The following is a 13,984-nucleotide window of genomic DNA, read 5'->3' on the forward strand; positions in this document are numbered from 1 at the left end:
CCAATGCAACCTATACTTTTGAAAAACCAGATAGAAGAAGCAGATTTTCATTTGTAGACTGGCTTTTCCATCAACATCTTGTATGTATTATCTACCATTGAGAATAAAGCACCTTTTAGACAGCTAGATCAGTGTCATTTCAAACATTATTTTCTTTGTAAAAGCACTCTGCCATATGTATATCTGATTTTATGGTACATAAACATGTAAAAACTTCTAAATCATATTTCCTAATTTTGTCTGTAGTTAGGAACTATGTCTATATTTTTCTCTCTATCCCAATTATGGAAATTTTCAGGAAGAAATGATAGACTCTTGCATGACCACACTTTAAACATAGAACTGGTGCACAGTAGAAGCCATCACTGGTTACAAAGAGTGATGCACTTTGTGGGATATCTGACAGGAGATTCACTTCTTAAGCCTAACCTGAAAACATCTTGGAAAAGAAAATTGAATAAAACTGAGTAAAAATTTTAAAATACAATATGAAGATAAATTGTGAAGGGTGGATTTTTTCCTTTCTCTTTTATCAGAGCAGGCAGAAAAGTAATCTTACATCATTTATATGAGAGCTACAGAAACATTTAAAAGGCTATATAGGAAAATGTAAAAAGATCCAACAACGCAGTTAATCGTTTGGATTTATTTAAGCATTGGTTCAGAAGAACTTATAAAAACATTTAATGTTTTCAACATATCCAAATTCGATGTCAGTATTAATACTGCCATAAAAATGGGCTCAGGCAGCTTGTTTAGGACACTGAGCCATTGCTAGTAAATAGCTTCAGGATCAACCCCCCACCCCACACTGTAACTTTTGAATCCAATTCTGTTTCCAGTGGGTGCTTTTACAGGGTTATGTTAAAGAAATTAACAGCTACAGAAATTCAAATAAACTAAGAATGATGAGTTAAATAACTGGCCTGTGCAGCCACAACTGGGCGTCGGCTGGGCTGGGAGACATGCATAGGGAACAATATCAACACATATTACAATCTAATAGGAAGACTCTAAGTCGGTGCTCACTAGCACTACTGAAGTGAGCCTAGAAAAATCAGTCTGTTTGGAGGAAAGAGAAGTAGAGAATTTAGATAATTTTTAAATATTTTAGACTTCTGTAAAAAGTCAGAATTGAAGATTGAGACTATTCCAGAAAAGCTTGACTCACTTCAAATTTCCACTACTTCATAGTTTTGTGGTAGTTTAAGTCCTTAACACAGAGAAAAGACCACTCACAATAATTTTATAACTTCAGTACACCTGAAAAGATCTTTAATTTTCCTCTGATTTTGCTTATGTGAAGGTTGGTTTCTCTAAAATGAATTAGTAAAGAGGGAAGGGGAGAATTAGATATGATAGAAATATGGGTAGGGCAAGGCCTATCTTTAATCAAAGTGAGTAGGAAAAACTAAAATTGACCTTCAATCCTCTTGATCATGAATAATCAGTAAAATTAGAGTAATAAAGTGTTTTCTGCCTTAAGGGAAGAGTACAGTGGTAAGAAAGCAAAATGAGTAGCATATTTTAAACAAAGGCTTAGAAGTTACTCTTCAGGTAAAAAGCATAGGCATGGAGAGACTAAAATAAGAGAGGAATGAATCATTAATTACAAAAATGCTGCCAGTTGAATAGAACAAATAATTCTGCTTTAAAGTAATTTCAGAATTTTATGGAAACAAAGTCTGCTTTTATTTTGGATTGTTTTGATGACATATTTTTCTGTGTCAAGATTGTAAACTGACAATTTCAGCTATTTAATGTTAATAATCATTGCTGCCCTTTGGTTGGTAACTTCTTTGAATGAGGTCATCTTTATGATCCCATTATTCTGACCTCCTCTTTCTCAAGGCTTGATAGAATAATTTAATTCTTTAGAACTGGATTTTATGGGGAATGAGATAAAATATAAAAGTAGATTTAATTACCCACATTAAAAATATGTGAGCTAAAATACTTCTGCCTATTAGATTGAACCAATGGCACAAAGATAGCAAAATAATAATTTTGAAAAAAAACCAGACAACTTATTTCATACCAATTGATATATCCAAGGAAGCAGAAAGTAAGCATTTTATTTTTGGCATAAATTAAACCAAAGAAGCATGATACATGGTTTTTATTACTTACAAGATACCAATGAGCATTAGCAATATTACCAGGAAGAGAAAACACAGTAGTCTAGGGTGGCACCTCCCATACCTTAATGTGCACATAATTCATCCCTGGATAGAAATTCTGATTTTCGTGTCTATCATAAGCTCCCAAGACACAAGGTTGCTGCTGATCTTTGAGACACTTTTTGATTAGCCAGGTATTCTACATGAAGTAAAAACAAGTGCAGGTACTTTTCTGATGCCTGAGTTGAATGAACTGACCTGAGGTTGAGGCTGGACACCTTCTGAGACCATCCTGTTGTGACTGGGCCACTCAGAGAGAGGCAAAATAAAGACAGCAGCACTTTTTGGGGAAAAGAAAGATGGCTAATAATCTACCAAGCACAAGATGGGAAAAGTTTATTTTGTAATGATTTTAAACTAATTTTTAATAGATACTAATTGTTCTTTATAGACAAAATTTGAATCATATTCTATGTGCCCTTTTTTCCTGTAAATGATATAGGTATTTTTGATGGTTGGAGGAAAAAAATCATTCTTGATTTGAGTATTAACCAAAATTTACAGAATAAAAATTAAAGGCATCCAAAAAAGCCATCTTTATTTAATTAAAATTAAAATTATATCTAGTTATTTCCTGTTTTGGCTAATACTTTGTGTAAACCAAATTATATTATTTTCACTTCATTTTACCTTATAATAATCTCAAAAGTGAAGCTGTAAAAATAGAATGGAGGCTATTTTTAGTTGTTAACTATAAATGGAGCTATAAGAGATTGGGTGTTGCTCTCCAAGTGCTTTCACTGTGATTCTATTCTGCATGCCTGTATGACCCCAGTTTATGCTTTAATGTCAAGGAACAATCAGAACTATCCTGGCTTCTCCCCAAATTATTAGGAATATAAATCATATGAGGCTGATGTTCAAAATAAGTATTTCTTTGTTTTAAAAGGACAACCTGAGTTTGCAAAGCAATTGCATTGTTGTGGGTTTCTTTAGGATAACAAAAAAATTTTGTCTAATCTTTACTTGACTTATATACTTTTATCCCTTTGAGAAATTATAAATATTTGTATTTTCAGTGTATCTTTTGTTCTTAGAGGTCTCATTTGTCTTTGCACAGTTACAAAGATTTTTCATTGATAAAGCTAACTCCATGCTTGTCCAAATCTTTTTCAGTTACAAAAAGAAACGACTTTATTCCACATAGGCTCTTTTTTTTTGTGAATTCTAATGATGTTATAGTCCTGGGAAAAGAACAGAGGATGACATAATTTATATGAGCTTAAGAAGATTAACCTATGTTTTTTGGTCTTGCTGCATTGCTTTTATTTTGTCATTAATTTTACAAATAATAATTAATAGATAAACGGTATACCTTTTTTCCATTTGTATGTTATTGCATTATCAATGCAATTGGATCTGTTTCCTTTGCATTCTTTACAAGTAATAAGACAATAATTGGTAGTACAAGAAACTGCTTTCACAAAGATGTTGAGGTACAACCACAACTAATAGACAAGTTATATTTTACCACACACTTTAGTCTCATGTCAACTGTATAATCAATTAATGCTCTGGAAGGAGTTATAGATTGGTTTTTTAATGTGAAAACTAAAACACCTCAGTTGAGTATTTCAAAGGAATTCCTCCTAAAAATCTATAGTTTTGATTCAGCAGTTTCTATGATTTACATAATTTTCTAAAAACTATTTGGGTTATCCAAGGATGAACAAAATTTTACTTTCTTTTTTTTCATTTTGATGGGCAAGGTGAACCTAGTTTGGAGAGTAACACAGGCTGTCTGCTATGAACAGTGGCTATAAACTGTCCTACCAAGGTCACTCAAAGGTGGCATGTTAAATTTTACTGTAGTCCAAAATGCTAGAGACTAGCAAAATAGTCAAAGGATGCTTATACCAGTAAGCTCATACCTCAGAACTTCAAAGACAATATACATATATGCAAAGACAAGTATATATATATACACTTGCTGCTCTATGTACATTGGCATTTATATGAACACGCACACTTTTTTTTATAGTACTGGGGTTCCTGGAAGTCCTTCTACCTCCGGGATACACTCCCAGACATATTTTATACTTTTTTAATTTTGGAAACAGGGTCTCTTAAGCGAGCACAGCTGGCTTCGAACCTGCGAGATTCGCTTGTCTCCATGCGCCACCATGCCCGGCGAACACGCACACTTTTAAAAGATTATACATGTTTGTTTGTATTTGTGTGTATGTGAGGGTAATATCTACTCAGTTAAACTATGTTATGTGTAGTTTTGAAATTTTTAATTTATTAATTCTCTAGTATATGGTATAGCATAAATCTTAGTATATCTAAATTAATATGATGTGGATCAGAGAAAACATTCACAAAGGTAAAAAGCTGGGCACACAAGTGACTTCAGAATCAGTATCCAGAAATTTGGAGACTAATTTTAGAAATAGCTGTAGAGATGGGTGTGGTGGTGTACACTTGTAATCCCAGTACTTGAGAAGCTGAGACAGGAGGATCACAAGTTCATTGACATCTACAGCTACTTAGTGAGGCCTCTGCAACTTAGTGAGACCTTGTTTCAAAATAAAGAATAAAAAAAAATAGAGTTGGGGGTGTAGAACACCTCTGTTTCAATCCCCAGTAACACACACACACACACACACACACACACACACACACACACACACACCTGCAGAGATCACAGGTTATGGATTACTTTGGACCACAATACGAACAGAATCATAAAAAACTTTAGATGGTAAGGAGACAGGTTTTGAAGCGTTTAGAAAATTTTCTAATGGGGTTGAAGAAGGGCTTGGAAGCAGAATGAAAAATAATTACTGAGCATGATGGCACATGCCTGTAACCCCCCAGTACTTGAGGCTGATAGAAGGATCACATGTTCCCAGTTAGCCTAAGCAATTTAGTGAGACCCTAATTTGTTTTAAAATTAAAAAAACAAAACAAAAAATTATTGGGGTGAAGCTCGAGGTAGAATTCCCCTGGGTTTAATCCACAGTATAAAAAAAAATGACTTTTATGTGTTGGCTTCAGCAACTGTGTAGATCATTGTTATATTTTTAGAAATAGGGAGGGAGGAATTAAAAGAAAAATACAAAATCATCATCTGTCTAGACATTAAATATTTTTCTCGATTATTTTCTTCCAACACTGTCTTCATCTGATTCTGTCAGAGACATGCTACCTGTTATAGGCATTGTAATTTTACCCCTATCTTTTTTATTGTATTGTTTTAATTTGTGCATTGTAGTCATACATCTTAATGGGGTACATGATGGTGGAGGTATACATGCACATATCACCCATTTAGCTCTTCCCCAATTCCAACCCCCTCCCCTTCCCTCCTCTCATGTTTGGCTTAGTGATTGGCATGGATATGTTTATGAATGTACATCATGTACATTCATATGTTTATGAATGTACATCATGTCCACTATGGAATTTCCCTCTTTCCCCTATTTACTTAATCTCCATGTGGCATCAGAGTTACTTCAGCCAGAAATCTGGGAGAGCTGGCCGGCTTTCAGACACTCAAATTTGAAAAAAGATAGGCAGATCATGTCTACCACCCAAAATAGGGTGTCAGTGTTGAATTGAAAGGCAGCTAAATTTTTCCCTGCTCAGATTCACTGGGTCAGTTTCCAGATCTCGTAGTCTATTCTCTCACAACTGCATGAGCTGCTTTTCTTTCTCCATTACTACAACCTATTTCATGGAGTTTCAGTAGCAGAGCAGAAGGGCTTGAGTTTATCTGTTCCTTAAGGACTCTTACCTCATCTGGAATTCACAGGGGGCACTAATTGAATATAAAATGCCCAAACATGTTTTCTCTTCTTCTGTCTCATTCTCTTTTCTCTTCTTAACCGCTCCTTCCCCCCAAACACACACACACACACACACACACACACACACACACACACACACTCCTAATCTCATATGTGAGAATTGCTTTGGTAAAACAATTAAAGTCAAGCCTGGTACAGTGGCACATGTCTACAATCCTAGTACTTGGGAGGACAAGACAGAAGGATCACAGTTTAGAGGCCAGCCTCAGCAGCTTAGAGAGACTCTCAAAATAAAAAGTGCTGGGTGTGGTGGTGCATGCTTGTAATACCAGCATTCAGGAGGCTGAGCCGAGGCTGGCTGTTCTCGGAGAGCCTCAGCTACTTAGTGAGGCCCTTTGTAACTCGGTGAAACTCTGTATCAAAAATAAAAAGACTATTCCATACCCTCTATTGGGGAGGATGGAGGCTCTTTAAAACGCAGGAGGTACATAAACAAATGTATCAAAGTTAATCACCAAACAAGCATGGGATCCAGGGACGGGGAGGGAATGGGATGGGGGCTGGATGAGAGCTAATTGGATGATGTGTGCTTGTATATCCTCTCAAGTCTTGTATTCCAATGTGATATATGATTGCAATACACCAATTTAAAAATAAATAAAATAAAAAAATAAAAAAATAAAAAGACTAAAAACTAGGGCTGGGGCTCTGAGATACAATGCCCCTGGGTTCCACTCCCAGTACCGCAAAAAAAAAAAAAAAAAAAAAAAAGAAAAAAAGAATTAAAAATAAAGAGTAAAAGAGGCTGAGATATAACTTAATGACAGAACATTCTTGGTTTCAATCCTCAGGACCATATGAAAATTAAAATCAGCATACTACAGTGATACATGTGTACCAATGTTTACAGCAGCACAAATCACAATAGCCAATTATGGAACCAGCCTAGGTGTCCATCAACAGATTAATGGAGAAAGAAAATGTGGTTTATGTATACCAGGTGCTTTTATTCAACCATAAAAAACTTATAAGAAGAATAAATTCATGCTATTTTCTGGTAAATGGATAGAACTGGAGAACATCATGCTGAGTAAAATAAGTCAGAGTTAGAAAGTCAAGGGCTTATGTTTTCTCTCCTATGTTGAATATATAAAAAAACGAAAGGAAAAGGGGCCTCCTGAAAACAGAAGAAAGACCAGTAAAATAGTGAAAGGGGGATGGGGAGGAAAAAGTGGAGGGGAAGGGGGGAGGTACAGGGCATGAAAGGAGACCACACTTTGCTGTGTGAATATTTCCCAATGAATATTTCACAATGAATTCCTCTATCATGTATAATTATAATGCTCCAGGAAACAGTGATAAAATTGCTTCCATTAAGGTTCTAGAGACAGAGGCAGAAAGGCAAGGGCAGAGAGCTACCTTCAAAAACTTTCAAATACAAGTTGGAGGATATTATAGGATGGAAATAACTAAGATTGTTTCTCTTTCTTTTTTTGAACACATCATTTTAGGACAAATAAATTTGTTTTCAATCTTCATTACCAAATAAATTACATCTTTTTTATGCCTGAGTTACTTTGTTGTCACTTAAGAATTCTTTATTATTACCACTTCACTTAATTTCTTTTTTCAGTCTCTCCCTATCTCTTTCTCTTTGTTCTATCCCATTCTTATTCATTTTACTTTCTCATTTTCTTTTTTCCTGATATTTAAGAAACTGCATATATAGCATGAGTTGCAGTATCTAATTGTAATGATACACTAGACATATTTTGTTGAATATGACACTTTAAAACCTGAACCTTTTAACCTTATATACTAATTAAGTCTGTAACTTTGACTCATAATGGCTCTTATTATGTTCTCTATAATAATATTTATTCAATAGAAATATATGATCAGTCTTTTTAATACAGGATAAAAATGTCCTAATCTACTTTTTTGTTTGTTTTTGGCACCAGTGATTGAACCCAAGGGGCAGTCTACCTCCAAGCTACACCCTCGACCCTTTTTTATTTTTTCTTTGAAACAGGGTCTTGCTAGGTTTCTGAGGGTCTCTCTACACTGAGGAGGACATTTTTGAACCTGCAATCCTTCTGTCTCAGTCTCCCAAGTACTAGGATAACAGGTGTGCACCACTTTACATGGCTGTAATCTAATTACTTTAAAAACATAGTGTCAGTCACTTATTCCTAGGAATTTACATGCCACTTGTTAAATTTGGGAAGGTGCCAAGGTATGGCTCCCCATCATATACTTAAGTATTTTATTTCTTTTTTTTTGTGTGTGTGTGTGTGATTTCTAGACTTAAAAATATTTAAAGGATTAAGCTGACTCTTTCTGCAATAAAATGAGCAGCCTGCCAGTAAGAAGTTGGAGCACTGATTAACTATGCCAGTTTGCCCAACGTCATTTTCCCTCAGATTCAGCATCCCCACGACAAAAGGCATATATAATGTTTAATACAGAATATCATAAATGCTTAATAAATATTCATTTTCTTCTCCTTTACATTTACCTGTCCATAATTGTAGGAAAAGAGAAACTAATAACACTTCACAACTCTGTCAAAGATCACCATACTCAACTGTAGCTGGGTCTCTTCCAATATAATAGTCTGCACATATTATTTTCTCTGTATATTTATGTCCATAGGTTGCTTAGCAGAGAAATTAAAGGTCCTTCCAGCATCTCATGAGTTAGCTCAATGACTATCTTTGGTTCTTTTGATTCATTCCCTATAATACTAACTGAATTTTTAACTTCTCAATTTACAGCATGATCTTTTGTTTTCCATAGCTTACAAAGCTTTTCCATTAAAATGCTTACACACCCATAGATTTTTCTAAATAATATATTTTACATAAAGAAAGGCAAATCCTGAACAATTTATTTTCTCCTTTTGTGTGTATGTGATACTGGGGCTTCAATACTGATGCATTCTACCCCAAGCTACATCCTAGGCCCTTTTTAATTTTTGGTTAAAATATGATCTTGTTGAATCTCTGAGAGTCTTGTTACCTTGCTGAGGCTGGTCTTGAACTTGCAATTCTTCTGTCTCCGCTTCCCAAGTACTGGAATTTCACGCATATATTACTATGCCTGGTTATTTTCTACTCTTGAATTTCTAAAAGCTTCAATGTCTTTCTTCTTACTCTCTCAGTGATAGAATTTAGAAAACAGTGGATTATCATCCTTAAAATATTAAGAAGAAAAATAATTTTGAATTGTCTACCAGTCTAAACAATCTGGAGAGATTTATTAAATTTGCAAACAAATATAAAATAGGCAATTCTATCACAAAAGTCCTTACTAGGAGAACTTTTGTGATATGTAATTCAGGGAGAAGGGAAATGATTGCGGAGGAAGGACAGGGAAGAAATAGTGAACAAAGCCAGAGTGGTGGTGCATGTTTGTAATCCCAACAATTCGGAAGGCTGAGACAAGAGATTCATGGTTTGCCAACAGCCTCAGCTACTTAGGCCCTTTGTAATTCAGTGAGACTCTGTTTCAACATAAAGAATAAAAAATAGTGCTGGGGTTGTAGCTCAGAGTTAGAATGCACCTGGGTTCCATCCCCAGTACTGCAAAAATAGAAAGTACTGCAAAAATAGAAAAAAAGAGAAGAAGTAGTGAACAAGGGTAGAAATAAGTACATATGTACATATGCAAATAAATAAGTAAATAAATAACGAGAAATAGGAGGAAAACCAGGAAGGCATGTGTCCTAAAAGGTAGGTGAATAATTTCTTTAAAAAGGACCAAGTGATCAGTGTGTCAAATTCTCCTGATAGGGCAAGCAAGATCTAAATTTGTATGCAACATGGATTTCACTGATGTGGAAACCGTGGAAGACATTGAGTATTGGAGTCTTGATGCAGGGGTAGAAAAGAAAACAGAAATGGCATCAGAACATATCTGTAGATGGCAGGGAGTGCAATGACCACTGAAGAAATTCTATTGTAAAAGGGTCAGAGAAAGAGGAGCAGATCAAGGTTCAAGAGCAGAAAGCTGGAAAACAGGAGATCTCTTAGAAATACTAATAATTCTAAGATTTCTGTTTAGAAAACAAAACAAAGTAAAAGTGGTTTTGATAAATACTACCTTATTACATGTAGGAGTACAAGTTCCCTTTTTTATTCTACCATTATTCTGAACTAATTGATAGAAGAATTGACAACTTGCCTGTATCAAGAAAGCACATAGTTCTATTTCAAGTCAGAGTATATAACTAAGGATGATTTAATATAAGCAAAAGGAGGCACAAAAAGGCTATGTGGCTTGTCTGTTGTGCTACTACATTAAGGAGCAGAGTTTAGCCACAGAGTGTACACACTTGGGAATAATTTAATCTACCTTAAAGAGCAAACATAGTCTCTCCTCAACTGATGCTGAGAAACTCTGTGAAGGAAATAAGACAGTCTGCTAGAGGATAAATGAGAAGGAGAGGCTCCCTTAAGTAGAAAGCCCAGAGACTCCAGGGGTGCACAATAATCAATAATTAAAAAACACCAGATATGTAGGGCCTGGAGAGCAGCATTTTCCAGGAAGAAAAACAAAATGCAAAGGACGAAAGCGAAAGCTGCCATCGTCTTGGAACAGAGCAGAGACCAATGTAGAAGGCTCAGAAGACTGAGAGTAGAAGCACTGAATAAATGCTGTCACAGGGAGAGGAAGGGCAGAGCCTGTCTGCCTTGTGAGCCACGGTGAGCAGTGCAGCCTTTGCCCTAAGTGCACCTGAATGATTGCTTCTTTGTCCTGGCTGCTAAAAAAAATGAAAAGAAAATGTAGGGCCTGTCTCTAGATGGTACACTGCAACATACGTTTCCTATTCTCTCCTCAGTTCTAACTATATTTTATCTTTCATACTCTTTTTTTTTTTTCAGTTTCTTTCCTAATCGATCCCAAAAGAACTATTTGTTTCCTTAGAAATAATAATTCTGGGAATAACTTAATGCAATCAATTGAGTGTGTGTGTGTGTGTGTGTGTGTGTGTGTGTGTGTGTGTGTGTGTGTTTATTGGGATTAAAAACAGGGGCATTCTACCTCTGAGATATATACCCCAGACCCCCCCCCCCACTTTTTATTTGAAAACAGGGTCTTGCTAGGTTACTGAGAGTTTCAGCAAGTTAAGTTGCTGAGGCTCTTCTCGGGCCTGCAGTCTCACTAAATCGCTAGATGTTGCTGAGCTCAGCCTGTCCTTAAACCTCAGCCGCCCGAGTGCTGAGATTACAGGCCTGAGCCATTATTCCTGGCTTTAAGTAATTTTTAAACATTCTTTTTCTAGTTAGAATGGGTAGAATTAAACCTGATATTGATATTACACAGGCAGCTAGTCACTTGACTTTTAATAAAACATAAGGTGATAAAATAATTGTATGATTATAAATGAAAAAAGTATTTAAAAATTATATGAAAACATACAATTATACTTTTGTTATGCTGTAAAGAATTCCTTAATACGAGGTCAAATAAAGTTTTGGATGAACATACTTATGTTTGAAATTACAGTCAGCTTTAGTATCTGTGTGTTCTACAACCATAGATCCAACCAACTAAAGACTGAAAACATTCAGTAAGAAAAAATTATGTCTGTATGAACATGTGTATTTTTTCTGTTATCTTTTCATAAACAAAACAGTATAATAACTACACACATAAGATTTACATTGTACTAGATAAAATAAGTAAGCTAGAGATGATTCAAGAATATGGGACATGGGCAGAGTGGTGCATATCTATAATCCTGGTACATAGCAGCCTGAGACTGCTAAGGAGGGTCTCACATTTAAGGCTATCCTCAGCAACTCAGAGAGACTCTTTTTCAAAATTTTGAAAGAGAGGCAAGAGGTATAGCTCAGTGTTAGAGCATATCTGGGTTCAATCCCCACTATCATAAAAAAAAAAGAATACAAGCATAGGTTATACACAAATACTATACTATTATACATAAGGGACTTTATATACTATCCATACATTTTGGTATTCTTGGGGGTCTAGAACCAGTCGCTTGTAAATTAAGAGATGACTGTAATTACATGTAGAATAAAACTTCACAAATGTCATATATTTTCCCTTTGGAGATGGAACTATCTCGCTACTGGCTTTGCGTGTGCCTATAACTATATACTGTTCTCTAAATTTTGTTTTACACAGCTTTGTAGCAACTCACAAATATACTAGGCCAATTTTTTCCCTAGGAATAGAGTCAATGCAAATAGAAATGATAATTGGATTAACAACAAATGTCATGTAGTTGAAATTTATGGACGTATATTTAAAAATACAAGATTGGGTGTAAAAGATTGTAAAATAATTCTTTTACATTATTTAGTTTTAGAAAAATAGTAAATAGTGAATCTCATTTATTAATAAAAGTATAAAAAATAAGTAGTAACAAGGGAAGTATATTTAAAGAACAACAACAACAAAAACTATAGTAAATCACAATTTTTTTTTTCTCAAAGACTGACACAGATGGAAATACTGGTAGTACACTGGGTAGTTCAGCATGTGGAGAAACAGGCATTCAGACATAGGGATATGTGGAAGTGGATGTATGGTTGGCAGAAAGTTTTACAGAGGGCAATCTAAGAATATGCATCCAGGAGAAAAGTAGCTACTGATCTACCCAAGAGTTCCCCTACTGGCTTGCCCTACAGATGTTCTTGTGTGCAGAGAAGATGGCACATTCACGTGAAAATTCACCACAGCATTTTGGTAATTTATGTAGCAAACAACCTAAGTGTCCACTCTTATGCACTAGTGGAATTTACCCTATAGAATGCCACATGTCTCTGAAAAAAGGATATAAAATTTGTCTAAAACATATTATCCAGGAAAACAAAAGTAAGATACTGATAGTGTGAATATTTAGCTTGATGATAGAATACACTTTTAAACACACACACACACACACACACACACACACACACACACACACACACACAATCTTCTACAGGGAATTGGTGAAAAAATGTCATCTGGAAGAAAAACTGACTGGTGGGGATCAAGGGAGCATGGATGAGTTATTTCACTTTTTAAATTTTTTGGTACATTGTATAGATGAGTTATTTCATAGGACAATACTTTGAACTTTAATTTTGTACAATGTACTTGGATTATGTGTTTCAAAAACTATAAAATTCAACCTAATCTCTCCAGAAATACAATATATTTGATGAAGCAAACATAATTTTTATTGTATTCTGTTAACAATTTAAAAATTTAGTACGAAGTTTTATAAATCATTTGGAGCACTTAATAGCTTTAGTTAATTAATTAGTTATGAGATAGATTGATTTATCATTTTGTAGCCATTAAGAAAGAAATTATTTTCAATAGAGAAATAAATGTTGAGAGTGTTTTCATATTAAAAAGAATTCATTCACCAGATAGTAGCTAAGTTGGTAGGCACATTAGATTTGCAATGTTTTCCTCTGTAGTGGTTAATGTTTGGCTTGTATTCCAAAAAAGGGCCATGAAATTTTCTTCCTATGGGCATACAGATAATGCATACACACATAATTGCATACATTAATAGATAATGGTATTAAAAGGTGTTAGTTGAAGGAATATTCATGATAAAACCTTGTAAACATCTCATTTAAATTTATACTTAATCACAAAATATAATTTTTGCTTATCTTTGCAAAAAATCAAAGCATTGGATATATTTTTCTGGTGAAGTTGAAGACAAACTTTGGTGAACTCTTGGTAATATTTCTGTAGAGGGAAATTTGGTATTCTATATTAAAAGTTTACAAAATATTCACATTCTCTGATCAAAAAATATTTTGTATATTCAAGAACAGCTATAATAGTTTCCAAGATTAAAAGTCTGAAAATATTCAAAATACCAAAGTCATTCTTCACAGAGTTAGAAAAATCAGATTTAAATTTCTAATTAAAAAAAGATCAAAATAGCTAAAGAAATTCTCAGTAATGCAGGAGGCAACACAACATCTGATTTAAAATTATATTACAGAGCTATTGTAATAAAATAGTATGGCATTGGCATGAAAACAGACACATAGACCAAAGGAACAGAAC

This window comes from Muscardinus avellanarius (genome assembly GCF_963383645.1).
Source record: "Muscardinus avellanarius genome assembly, chromosome: 2".
NCBI lineage: Eukaryota > Metazoa > Chordata > Mammalia > Rodentia > Gliridae > Muscardinus > Muscardinus avellanarius.